Here is a 13,918-nt window from a genome sequence, read left to right as displayed (position 1 = left end):
ATCTAAATAAAGCTCTAAGCACAATTATGAGACATAATAAGTACTCAATAAATGTTGTTTATTGTTTTTGTAATAGTAATCATCATTGTTACTAAGTGAGTCAAAAGCCTGAAAAGGAAGGGAATACCTGTGTCAGAAACAGAAGTAATTTAAAGTATGGGAAGACTGAGAAACTGTTGGGTTGTATGATAAGAAATACTCTCTGTTAAAATAGTGATTTCAAAAATGAATGAAGGCAATGGTCAAATCAAAACTTTGCTACTTTAAACTACATCAAGTCAGGTGAGCTGGCACATGCCTATAATCCCAGTAACTCAGGAAATGGAGACAAGCAGGTCATGAGTTCAAGATTACCAATATCAAAAACAAAACAATATCAAACAAAATAAAAACCAATCTCAAAAATAAAATAAAAACAAAAAGATGGGGGTGTGGCTTAAGTGGTAGAGTGCTTGCCTAGCATCTATGAAACTCTGGGTTCAATCCAGTACTGAAAAAAAAACAACCAAGAAAGAAAAAAAATACATCAAGAGACATTTCACATCTAATTTTACTTTTATTACTTTTGCTTCCCTCTCTCTCTCTCTCTCTCTCTCTCTCTCTCTCTCTCTCTCTCTCTCTCTGTAAACTGTAACAGTGCAAAAATCAAGTGGAGTAATATGTGATCTTTAACACAATTTCTATAACACATTTAGTTGTCCTGTCTAATTTGCTGCAAAAGTGTTAAAAACAGGAATATGTGTGAAGCAATTAACCAGAAATAGGTGATTACTTATCCTCATGTGGTCCCAAAGTTAGAGTACTAAATGTTAGTTTAGCTGGATGCTTCTCTCACTTTTGTTCAACTTTTCATCAAAATATTTCTGATGCTACATAGTCACTGTCAGTGAATTATGAAAATGGAAGTTTCTTTACAGCCACTTTCAAAGACAGTTCTATTTATTGCACTTTTAAATTTCAGATTCTACCATTTATTTTATGTTTAAAACTAGATCAGCCAAGGGTAATAAATTTAGAGAATGCATAGTACCACTGAATAATTTAGTAAGCTGAAAGCCTTTCCACATTTTCATATGAAGGCCAATTAGAAAAAATTGGAATATCCTTTTAGTTGTGTTGTACATTTTATGATATCATCTGGAGTCAAGTTGGACGATTAGGTTACCTGTATAAGTATTATACAAAATTAAAATGCAAGTAATTCCAAGTAGAATCATAATGCTTTTAAATATTTGAATTTGATGACTTGGGCTCAGAGCCAGAAGTAAGCAGTGGGGTGGAGGAGAGGGGTATAGCAGAGTGATATGAAATCCTATTAGCCAAAAGTAGCTCGTAATGGGCTGAAAGAGGTTTTTATATCTAAAGTCATCTGGCCACTCCATCACGCAGCCATTTTAGATGACCTTTGGAGAAGTGAGAGAAGCATGTTCTCAGCCAGAGATGACTATTATTGGCCTACAGAGGCACCTGTTCTAAATAGGAATCACATGGGGAAATGAACAGTGCCTGATATGTGGCCAGAGCATGCCAGTATATCATGTAGATCAACAAAGATGTCTTTTATTACAGTACTACTTTTAATATTTATATTATTAAGCATACTAGGAAAGAGTCATGTTTACTATTTCCTTTTTTAAGCATCAGGAAAACAAGCAGGGCAAGTTAATAGATATACATACCTGTACTCTGTGCAGAAGTATGTCTGCTTTCTGCCAATAATCTGTCCATTCAAACTGAAAGCAGGTGAAAGAACTCAGAGTAGTAGTAGAGTTCAAATCGTATTCTTTGGGCTGGTAGAATTTCTCAAGTGGTACAGCATCTGCCTAGCAAGTACGAATCCCTAAAATCAATCTCCAGTGCCACGAAAAAATAAAATAAAATAAAAAATACAAATCCTATTCCATCCAATACCTGAAAGATGTCTTCTGTTGAAATCAGCTTTGATATTGTTTAAGAGAAAGAACCAAAAGCAGTGGATTGGAGCCAGATTCTGCCACATACTAGATATGTATGCATATCTGTTTATACATTTACATGTGTATATTTGATACATATATTGGAAAAAAGATGGAAAATGTTAAATATGAAATTTCTATTTGCATAAAAAAGATTACATAAAACAGCAATGACTTCTTTTTGGCCTTTCTGGCATTTGAACTCAGGGTCTCACACTTGCCAGGCAGGTGCTGTTCCACTTGAGCCACTCCACTAGCCCTGTTTTGTGTTGGGTATTTTTCAGATGGGGTCTCATGAACTATTTGCTCGGGGTTAGTTTCAAACCTTGGTCCTCCTCATCTCTGCCTCCTGGATAGCTAAGATTACAGAAGTGAGCCACCAGTACTCAGCCTTTTTAAGGACTCTTGATGCAGAGGATGATGATGTCTTCAGGATGCTTGAAAAGTAAGTAAGAATAGGCATTGAAGCTTGGTTGCAGGAAAGGACAGGGGGCTCTTCCTATGTTCTTTCTTTTTTGAAAGCTCATAAGTTGAATTAGAAATCAAAGACCTTCACATATGTCATTTCAGGCTAACATGGACACCTTATCTTTATTCACCATTAGAAATTTATTTTCAAGAGATACCTATGGATGCAAACTAGAAATGCAATATTCTTCATCTTTTTTGTCAGTGTCAGAGTTACTTGTTAGACTCTCAGGTTTTAGTGATGCTATAGAAACTTATATTAGAGAGAACTGTGAATTGTTGCAACAAATTCACAGTTTTGCAAGAACTGGGATCTGGACCTAGAGAATTTGTTTCTCAATAAATCTGTACAAGCCTTTTAGGTGCTGTGCAAAACACAGGAGGATGCATGAGGCAAAGGATGCTTTGTGTAATAAGTATTGATGATCATACCTGGATATTCATTGAGAATCCTATTTGAGCAACAATAAAGTAAATCCCTGTGTTAATTTGTTGGGTAAACTTTGCTGGTTTTCCACTTGAGGCTTTGCCACTGAATTGCAGGCACCTTTGTGAGATAATTTATAATGATTGATTTAGCAAGATTGATGTACACACCAAGTATATTAAACCTGCAATTGCCTCTGCATGCAGCAAAGCCCATTATCTCACACACAAGATGAGGTTCATTTGGAAATTAACCCACTATTTTATCAATATATGTCATATCTTAAGCCACAGCCATTCCATATTAAAGCCCTAAAACCTTTATAGAAAATTCCTTGTATAAAACTTTAAAAGCAAACCTACATAACCACAGCAAAGATAAAACAGAAACCACAAATTTTATTGATCTTCAATGTCTAAACTTTATTACATGTTAATTTGCTTCTCCATCTTCTCATCAAACCAAATTCCTGCATGCTATCAACTTTATCTTTTATTTTTGCTTGGTTTTCTCAGTTGTTGATTTTAACCCAACAAGTTTTTTTTTTTAATTATACCTATGATTCTCTCTATAGCAATGCTGCTAAATGGACCTGATAAATTCTGTAATCCAAAGAAATGCATGCTCAACTTCTGCACTGATTTTTATTCTTAGTCTATTGCAAACAAGGCCAGAAAACTCATTGCTCAAATGCCTTCTCTGAATAAGCCCAGCATTTAAGAAGTTTATGCTCAATGTGGTATATCATTTTTCAAATATTAAAATAAGCAATAAGACATGGATACAGGATTATATATATGAAAAATAGTTATCACTTTTAAGATCTTTACTTAAAGTGCTTTTCATAATATAAAAAATATTTATCTTGTTTCATGATTTTCTTCTACCTTTTCCCTAGACATATTTCCTTGTTAAGATCCCATATACTATGTATCTTGGAGAAATGTATGGTGTTACCCTATCAGTTAACATTTATCAACTTTAATTTGTTGGAAAACTCACTTCTGGAATGTTGCCTTCTGAGATTTTCAAACATTTGCAATGCTCTGCAAATTTTCTTTTATGTCCTAACCCCTTTATCTAAGTATTGAAATACAAGGTCTTCTCTTGTGTTGTTCACAATTGCTTAATTGAGCAACTATCCAATTAATTGGGGGTAGGAGCAACTGTAAGCTAAGCAAACCCACTATATGTAAACATAAACTTGCATAAAATGTGTAAGAAAGGGTAGGTATTTACAATGCAGCAGGATTTTTAACTTTATGAAATGATGCACCTTAAAGTTTCCTTAAAATACTGCATGGTAGTTTTTTTTCTTTCCTCCTTTCCTTTTTTCTTCTTTTTATTGTTGTGCTGGCTGGGGTACATTGTAGCATTTACAAAGGTTCTTACAATGTATCAAGTGCATCATACTTGAATTCACCCCTCCACTGCTCTCCTTCATTAATTATGCTTGAAAGATTACTCAGTCCTTTTAAAAAAAAAACTAAAGATAATATCAACCCATTAATTATGATAAATGCAGATGTTAGCACATGCATGCATTTGGAGTTAGAGAGCTTAAATATTCATTAGGTGAATAGTCTGCAAATCCTCAGTTATGTCAAACACCTGTGTGCCCCATCATGTGATTATTTGTGCAGTGGCATTATTTCTGAGTATCTAACTTTTCATGTTTTGCCTATACACTTTAAATTCACAAACAATATACCCATGAAATGTTGAAATTTAATAGATATAAAAATATAAGAAGTCATTTGACTTTCACATGATTTTATTTTTCTCCAATTGTAGTGCTATGTACCTAGTATGTGTGCCATTTTGTTCTTAATCAATGGATTTAGGTAGTTTGGTATAAAATTACCTATGATTATATGTTTTCATATTTTTCTTTTCATATTTTTTTTACAAATGCTGATGTTGTCTTTTCTTTCAAAATAAGAACCATGCAACCTTGTGTTCCTTACCTTGCAGCTTAGCAACATTGATCCACACATGTCATGCCATAGACTTCCATGTGTTCTCTCCGCCTTATGCATTTTGTTATTCAAAGCATTTTGCCCTGAGAAATACATTCATGAAGTAATGGTTTCCTCATTACTTCAAAATGAGTATTGCTTCCTGAATATTTAAGCATGTTAAATATTCAGATCTCTTGGCTCTCTGTTAAGGTACTAATTTTTATAATAGTGAAGTAGATTAAGTATTAGTCAGAAGGGTCCTTGAAGAAAACATTTCCCTGCCACATTATTTTTTGGAAGTCCATCTTTTTTTGCCTACTTACCTTTAAACAAGATTTACTATACAAGATTGGGCTACTTCTGTTGAAGCTGAGAGTCTCTGCCTCATTTGTAATTCAGAAGACATCCTCACCAGTTAAGACCTACATTTTGATTCAACATTACCTGGAAACAAGATTCAGTAACCGAAACCAAAATAGAGTTTGACTGTTTTCTGATTCTTTCATTAATTTGATTGTCTACCTATATCCAATCAACAGCAATTTTTAAGAGAATCATTACATTAATTTTAATTGTTTTGCAATTTAAAAAATTAATATGGAATTTTAAAAATATACACAAGATAGAATAATATCACCAATTTCTGTATGCCTGTCACTCAGAGGTAACAATTGTCATATTTCTTTCACTTATCCTTTTACTTCTCTTGTTCTTTGATAAAGTATTTTAAAGTAAATGCCAGGCTTCATGATGAGTACTCACCTAAGTACTCTTCAGTCTGCATCTATATGGACATTTTCTTACATAACCACAGTGCCATCATCAAACAAGTAATTTCCTGACTTCAATATGCTATATTGAATAGACACTACAGTTTTTAAAGTAATATGTTTCATGGTTAGTTTGCTCAGGTACTGTTTTGTTTTGTTTTCATCATGTCTCTTAAGACTTTTGAATGAAGAGTCCTACCCCCACCCCACTCCTTTCTTCATGTCATTGACTTTTCACAGAGGATGAATCAGTTCTTCCTCTAAACATCCCTCATTTAGATTTGTGTGTGAACCTACTGTGTTGTTCTATTTCTTATAGTTTTTTAAATGCATGTTTTTGTAAATGAAAGTTAATGATTGAGTCTTGATTAGATTTGAAGGGTTGTTTTTGTTTTTGTTTTTGTTAAGAATACTTCAAAAAATGATGCTATTGCTTCATGCTGGCTCACATGAAGAAAAAAATGATATCTGATTCTCCCACTTTCCATAAGGCTAACATTAATTAGATGATTCAACCAACCATTGACCACTGTTATAAAGTCCACCATCAGTTTTTCAACAAAATTTTTTAGTCACTGACAATAATTGTCTGAATCAATTATTGCATGAGAAATTGAAAATAATATTTTCTGGATTTTTTTCTTTCCATACAGTATTTATTTAATTAGTAAGAAATATAAATGAAAGATATGAGAGTCATGAGTGATTTTGTTTTCTGTTCTGTCATTCTTCCATCACTTATACTTTTGAGTAACTTGTAAACACATGAATTTTAGTATGTTCAATATGTTACAATCAACTGCATTCATTATTCTTTTTCATGTGTAAATTGTCTCAAATTTGACATATTACCTCTATATTTCTTTCTGTGCTCTTTTGACAGAATGCACTTGTCTTTGATAGTTATACTGTTTTCTGTTACAAATAGGTATTACAAGTTTATGGTATAGAAATACTATAATCTGGGACCTAGAGGAGCTCATTGCCATTGAGTTGTCATTGCTTTGAAGAATTACCAGAAATAACTATTTCTGAAGAAGAAAAAATATCAAGTTCATGTGTATACTTCCAATTCAATTCACATTATACTTCTATTCAATATTTAGGTTTTATAATTCTTTTTCTCTAAAGAAAAAATTTATGGCTTAACCAAATTATTTATGTGTATTAGTTTATAACATATGTAAAATAATTTCAAAATGATTAGACTATTGACTAAATTCTAAGATTTCTTTTTAGTTTTAGTTGTCCTTAGAATACTTTCCATTAAGTCAATACATTAAAAATAATGTGTTCTAAAGTTGCTTTAAAATTACAATGTAGCAGTATCAGCATTGTACCATTTTCACATGGTCTGGGTCTTTTGGTAACTGGTTACCTTTTTGATTAAATAGGCATGTTTTAATTCCATAGCAGTTTTTCAGGGACTTCCTTTGAATGGCATTTGGCTATTTCAATGTTGATAGCCAAGTGTTAATCTAGAGTTGGCCAATTTAAATCTTTTTTACTTTCCAGCTTCCAATCAGATGGCCAGCTGAACAAAAGTTTTCAATTACTTCCAAAGGTATGTGGTGGATAAGTTTGCCCTCCTTGTTGTTTCTAAGGCATTAAACAAAGGTTGATATTGAATTTCTATTTCTTGAAATAACACTCTACTTTTTCATCACATTGCTGAGAAGCAAAGATTTTTTTTTTGAATGACCCTAAATGGAAGATACTAATTTATCTCCTAACTTCCTTTTAATTTTGTCTTTCAATTTCCACAGCATCTTGCACTGCAAAAAATTACATTCTGAGTCTGATATATTATAAACATAAGCTAGATCATTTTGAGGATGAGTTTCTTGATAAGCTTTGGCTAGGAAAATACTTTTACAGGAAACAAGAGGAAGACACATTAGTCCATGGAACCTGATCTCATTTTGTACCTGAGGGTTTTATTTTTGCCTTGTTTTCTAATAGCTTTCTGCTGTATTTGCTACAGAGAAAGGGAGATGAGAAGCAACTGATGGTTTTCCTTCTTTCTCTGTAAAACTCTTTAGTTGTGGCAAGCATGTTTCTTAAGGAAAAAAATAAGAAAATTATGGTTAATTTTCAGTGATAATAAAACAAAGCCTTAAGTCTGTTTTGTGTTCATGACTTCATTAGTAACAGACAGTAAACATGAGCATAGAGGAGATCAGAGGAAGATGCTGATTAAACAAACTATTTTGAGTGCAGGTTGAGTTCTGTTCACACATGTCTATCCAAAGATAAAATGCGTATCTCATGTATTTCAAAATCGTCTTAATCATAAGTTTGATATCAAGGATTAATCTTAAGAATAGCTGATAATTCAAGTATGAAAAATAATATAGAACTTTCTTCACTGATTGAATAAACATGGTGTTTGAGGAGACTAAAGCTCATTTATTTCTTATCCACATATGATTTTGTTTAGTACAATATTTCACTAAGATTTTGACCATATGCTCTTTTGAAAAACAACCAAAAGACTCATTGATGTATAATTCTGTTAAGCAGGACTCATGTTTCATTAATTAAAGTGTAAATATTAAAAATATCTATTAAGGGAAAGCTCTAGCTATCAATAATTAATATCAAACAAGGAATTATTTAACAACACATGTTATATGTGAAAATGCAATTTTATAGCGTAAAAAGCAGTTAAATATTAGGAAAGAGTTACTTTTGAAAAATGTATTGGTAATTTATAGAAATGTACTTTTTGAGCCCAGTTTGTTTTACACTTTGTAGATGAAATTTATTTATGTATTCCTTGGTTGATATAAACTTCTTATTAATAATAAATATATTTAACTTCAATGTCTGAATTGTTTAGAGTATTATATATGCCTTAAATGCCAAAAATTATAAATTGTTATGCAACATCTGTCACTTTTGATCTTTGAACTATTGCACATGTGTCAAAACTGACTTCTTCAAAGTTGCTCCCTAATGCTTTGGGGTTTCCCCAGCCAACCTTGTTGGTCAGTTGACCTTAGCTATAAGGCTAGTCATGATGATTTTATGAATATTTTTAGCATCTGAAAGAAATCCACATCCTATATTAACACTAGCAGAGTTGATAGGTAACAAAACCACCAGGTGTTAGGTGTTAGGTTATAGCCTCTTAAAACATAAACAGACCTGACACCAATTAAAGTACATGACATTCTTCACTATGACCTTGAAGAATTAGTGCTCCTACTATGACCCTCTTTGGGAAGAGCTGTGGACAAGCCTACACCATAAATACATTTTGTGCTTTTTCAAGCACAAAATCAAGTCTTTTTGCAGCTCATTTCCTATAAATATTTGTCAGTCTCTCTGGGTCTCTCTCTAAGATGGCCATCTCCAACATAAATTTTACAAGGCAGGAGGACTCAGATAAGTCCAGTATGTGAGAACTGTCAAACATCCAGATCACCTTCATCCAATTATTTGACCCAGATATTTGCACCTGCAGCACGAGGAAGCTACCACTGAAGATGAGATCATGTTCCCAAGAATATGAACTAAGAAGCAGAATATGAAGTATATAATATAAAAATTTTATGCTATTGATTTTATAAAAAAAACTTCTATCTGGGCTTTGTTTTGGTATATAGTTACTTGGAAAAATTTGATCCTTTTAAGGTTTGCTTCTAATCTCTGATAAGGAAAATAGGAGGAGTCTTTGGCCTAACTCTAGTATGTACCCACTACTGGGTGTTCTTCCTGGTACTCTAACCACCGGTAGGATTTTCTTCACCCTGGTTGTGAACAGGAACTAGTCTCAGTCCTGGATGAACTTTCAGGAATTATTCCAGCATTCTTTTGTTGATCACTCCATGATCAGTACAGCTGGACCTTCAAGGGGATTCCTTTGCATAATTCCAGAGCTTCTAGAATGTTCAACTCTTCTCTGGTCTTCTACCCTGTGAATTCTAACTGCTTAGTTCTCCTTGAATGCTAAATTGGCTCCTTCAACCCATGGAAATCACCAGACTATTTGGACTGTCTTCTCTACTATGCAACCTGGGAATTCTATGCGGCCAAAAGAAACTGATTTTTCCCTTTCACAAGGATCACTGTCATGTGTGCTTATTGTCCAATGTCTGAAAATTATTATTTCATATACTATGTCCGTTGTTTAAATTTGTTTAAGATGGTAGGGGAATTCTAGTCCCTGTTATTCCATTATGAATTAAAGTAAAAGTCGCTTATTTCCTTTTATTGCTATATTGTATGTACGAGTATTTCCTAAATAGTCAAATTTATCAATGTTTATTTCATGATTTTGCCTTTGGTCTTCCCCTTCTATGGAATTATATATTATCCTCCATTTCTTCTGGGGCTTTTAAAATTCTACTTTTTAATAAAGTATCATTTAATATGTTCTTAGGAACATAATAAACATATTTTAATTTTTGTGGTTAAATTAGTCTCAAACCATTTTTGAATAATTCACTTTTTCTCACTGCCAAAGCATGTCATTTTCATCATTTATTTTATTTCCTACAGATACCTTTAGATCTTTTTCAACATCTACATTTTTTTTTTTTGATGGGATTGGGGTTTGAACTTCCGGGCTTCATACTTACAATGCAAGCACTCTATATCTTGAGCTTCTGGTCCATGATCTACAATTTTGATTCACTAATGAGTTTGTATTTCTGACATAGTAGTGTTTATTTTTATAGAATTATAATGCACTTTGGTCTCAGAGTTTTAGTCTATACCTTATTTTATTTTCTTTTTTGTTTTGGCAAAATTTCCCACGTAATTCTCATTTTGTTCTGTTTCATGAATGTTAAATAGCTTAGTCATTTTGCTTTATTGAAAAGCCATTATTGAATAGTTTACATTAGAGGAGTATTTGTATTACAACTGAATTGATTAAAATTTGGAGTCTCTGGTAGGTTTGAATGAACAGCAAATCTACAAAATCTAGGACCATCACATAGAGGTCCTTAAATCAGCATCTCCCTCATCTTCATACCTCAGTTTTTTATAACTACCATTCTGTTTTCTGTGTTTATGAATTTAATTATTTATAGATTTCAAGTATAAGTGAGATTATGTGTTATGTGTCTTTCTGTGCCTTTTTAATTTCACTTTACATGATATCCTGTAGGTTCATCCATGTTATCACAAATTATAGGATTTCCTTTTTAAGGCTGAATAGTATTCCTTTGTATATAAAAAACACATTTCTTTATCTATTTATCAATTGATGGGGACTCTTCAGTTGGTTTCATCTTGGCTATTGTGACTAGTACTACAAAGAACATGGAAGATAGAAATCTCTTTGACATACTGATTTCATAACCTTTGCATATAATGAATTATGTCTTCTTCCTAACAATTTTTAGTCTGATTACCCAGAAGTTTAGTGACAAGATGTTAACTAGGTCCCCTTTCTTTCTCCTCTGGATGCGTCCCTCCACCAAAATCAATATATGAATCACAAGCTAGCTGCTTTAATTCTTTCTTTCTTTGTTTCTATATCACTTATTAATGAAATAATTAAGTGCTACTAATTTTTCTCTAAGAAAAACTTTAGCCATATATTATATATACTCATAAGAATTATAATAATAATTAAAATCATTATAATTTATCATAATTCTATTTTCTAAGTATTGTGTTACAGTTTGGATTTTGCTTTGAGTCAAGTTGTCAGTGTGTTTTATATTTTATTTCCAATACACTTTATCACGTTATTTAGAGAACGGAGATTATATAACACTTTTGCATTATATGTTTTATTGAGGATTCTTTGTGATTTTGTAAATGAGAATTTTTATAAATATTCATAGACTATTTTTAAGGAGATTTTCTCTGTAGGATACAGAGTTTAACTATAGTGTGAATTAACTTTACTTAAATAACTTTCAGATTCTCTACCTCTACCTTATTAGCTCTACTCTGGTTCCACATTACTATTTCTTGAGAGGTTTTTATAAAGCAATAATGCCTCTAACTCACTCAAAACAACTGAAAAAAAACTCTGGAAAGATGAGTCCAGGCATCTGCACATCCAGAGACCACAAGTGATGCTGATACAGAGCCAGGTTTACTACCACCATTCCACATTCTTTTCTGTCATATAATTTTGTTTGCTTCTCTGTTTTGGCTAACAACAGGAAAACATGTTAAAATCTCCCACTAATTTTATGTGACAATTTTCTTTTGTCTGTCAAATATTTTTCCTTAAATGTTGCAGGACAGCAATACAATCTAACAGTTATGTCTTTGTCTTTGTCAGTCTGTTTCCACAGAGTGGATGATTTAAACAGCAAACATTTAATTCTCACTTAAGCGACTGAAAGTTGAGATCCAGGTGCTGTCATGGTCAAGTTCTGGCAAGGACCCTCTTTCAGGTTGCAGACTCCCTATTTCTGTTTGTATCCTCACATAGTCAATAAAGAACAAAAGAGCTCTCTGGCTTCTCTTTTATAAGGGCACTTCTGCCCCTCAGGAGTCACCTAATTGCATGAACTAATTACCTCAGAAAGGTCTAACCTCTCAATTCCATCACATTGGAGATTTGAGTTTCAGCATATGAGTTTTGAGGGAACACGTCCAGTTTCAGGCAATCTTCATTGTAGAGAAATCATTCATAAGAATGTGCAGATTTTTAATTAAATGCAATGTTTTATTTTAATCTTGTCTTTTATCTTGAAGGAAAGTATTTTAAATCTTCTTTTGAATTGTATTGCACGTTTTATCTTTGACCTTTTTCCTCTAAACTTTCTAAATTTCTCTATGTGTACTTCCTGGAAGTAATATTTAGATGGATTTAAATTATTAATCCTATCTGCTCGTCCTTTTTTCTTCTTGAAAATAAGGTTTTCAATTTATATTGATTGTTTTATCAGATATGCTTCTTTTCCTACATTAATTTTCTTCATATTGTATTCTTGTATTGCTTGTTTATTTGATGTTTCTATATCTTTTTGAGTTTATAGTCTATACTTATTTTTACACTCTACTGACATGGAAAACAGACATTTTAATAACAAAGAGAACAAATTCAAAATTTTAAGTGTACATAAATAATTTTTTGTACCTACAGAATATATAATTTAAAGCAAACTGCTTGCAAAAACACATCTAGAAAAACTGGACCAAATTTTAAAAAATAAAACGAAGAATCTGGACAGCTAAGGGAGGTGAAAATTTGTGGCATTGAAGACCACTTTTTTCCATTGGCCACTTTCTGATCCTAAAAGATGTGGCTGAATGACTGAAAAGGAAGTTTTCAGTGGAACTGAAGACATAGGAACTAAAAATTAGAATTCTGGTCTCCTCAAAAAGAAGTGGACCTGGGATGGTGGTATAATTCTATAATCCCAGCTATGCAGGAGGCAGAGTTTGGAGGATCTGGATCAGTCCAAGGTATGTCCTGAGCACAAAAGAAAAATTCAAGACCCTATCTGAAAAGCAAACTTAAACAAAAAAAAAGGCTGGAGGCATAGCTCAAGTGGTATAGTACTTGCCCAGCAAGCATAAGACCCTGAATTCAAAGCCCATTACTGCTAGAAAATAAATAGGGGAAAGAGGCTGAGGAGCTATACCTCAGAAACATAGAAAGAAGAAATAGATAGACTGGTTCTACATATTTGATATTCTTTTAAAATTATCCATATTTACCATTATTACTTTTCATTAATTCTTGCATCTTCATGTTTCCAGCAGGAATCATTTATCTTCTTCCTAAAGTATATTTTCCCTGTTACAAGTTTGCTGGTCATTACTTCTTATAATTTTAGAGTTTCTAAAAATGTGTCTTTTATCCTCATTTTTACAGGGTGTGTTTGCTGGGCACAGACTTCCAGGTTGGCAGCTATCATCTATCAGCTACTTTGAGGACACCGTCTTATTATAACCTGCCTTCTACTGTTCTTCTTTTGAAGATGATATCACTTCTTCTTTTTAGGTATTTTCTCTTTATTTCCTGGCCCCTTTAAAATTTTCTTCTGTACTTTGGCCTTTGGTAGTTTTATTATGGTCTGTTCAGGTGTTCTTTTGTGTATATTAATCTTGCTTGGGGTTTGTAGTTCTTGACTACAGGGTATATGTCTTTTGCAAGGTTAAGACAATAAATAGCTGTTATTTCTTCAAATATTGGTGTTTCCATTCTTTACCTGCCCTCATACTAGGGCTCTAGTTAACTTTATGCCTTTTTCACCATGACTCTATACTAGTCCATTTTCTGCTACTGTATCAAAATATTTAAGACTGATACTTTGTAAAGAAAAGATGTTTACTTAGCTCACAGTTTTGGAAGCTGAAATTCCAAGATTGGGGGAGCCTGTCTGTTAGATCTTTAGCAAGGACCCCCTTGCC

At 32.8% G+C, this 13,918-nt stretch overlaps 1 long non-coding RNA gene across 1 annotated transcript; it reads left to right on the top strand.

The window, feature by feature from the left end:
• The first annotated feature begins 2,243 nt into the window (after nt 1-2,243).
• LOC141415032 (uncharacterized) lies at nt 2,244-13,675 on the top strand. Its single transcript, XR_012440053.1, has 3 exons — nt 2,244-2,400; nt 7,097-7,145; nt 13,380-13,675. It is a non-coding gene; the product is annotated as an uncharacterized lncRNA (long non-coding RNA).
• Nucleotides 13,676-13,918: the final 243 nt, after the last annotated feature.

Source organism: Castor canadensis, chromosome 12 (assembly GCF_047511655.1).
Source record: "Castor canadensis chromosome 12, mCasCan1.hap1v2, whole genome shotgun sequence".
Classification (NCBI taxonomy): domain Eukaryota; kingdom Metazoa; phylum Chordata; class Mammalia; order Rodentia; family Castoridae; genus Castor; species Castor canadensis.
Note: the sequence above shows the minus strand (reverse complement) of the source record. Positions and strands in the feature narration are given on the sequence as shown.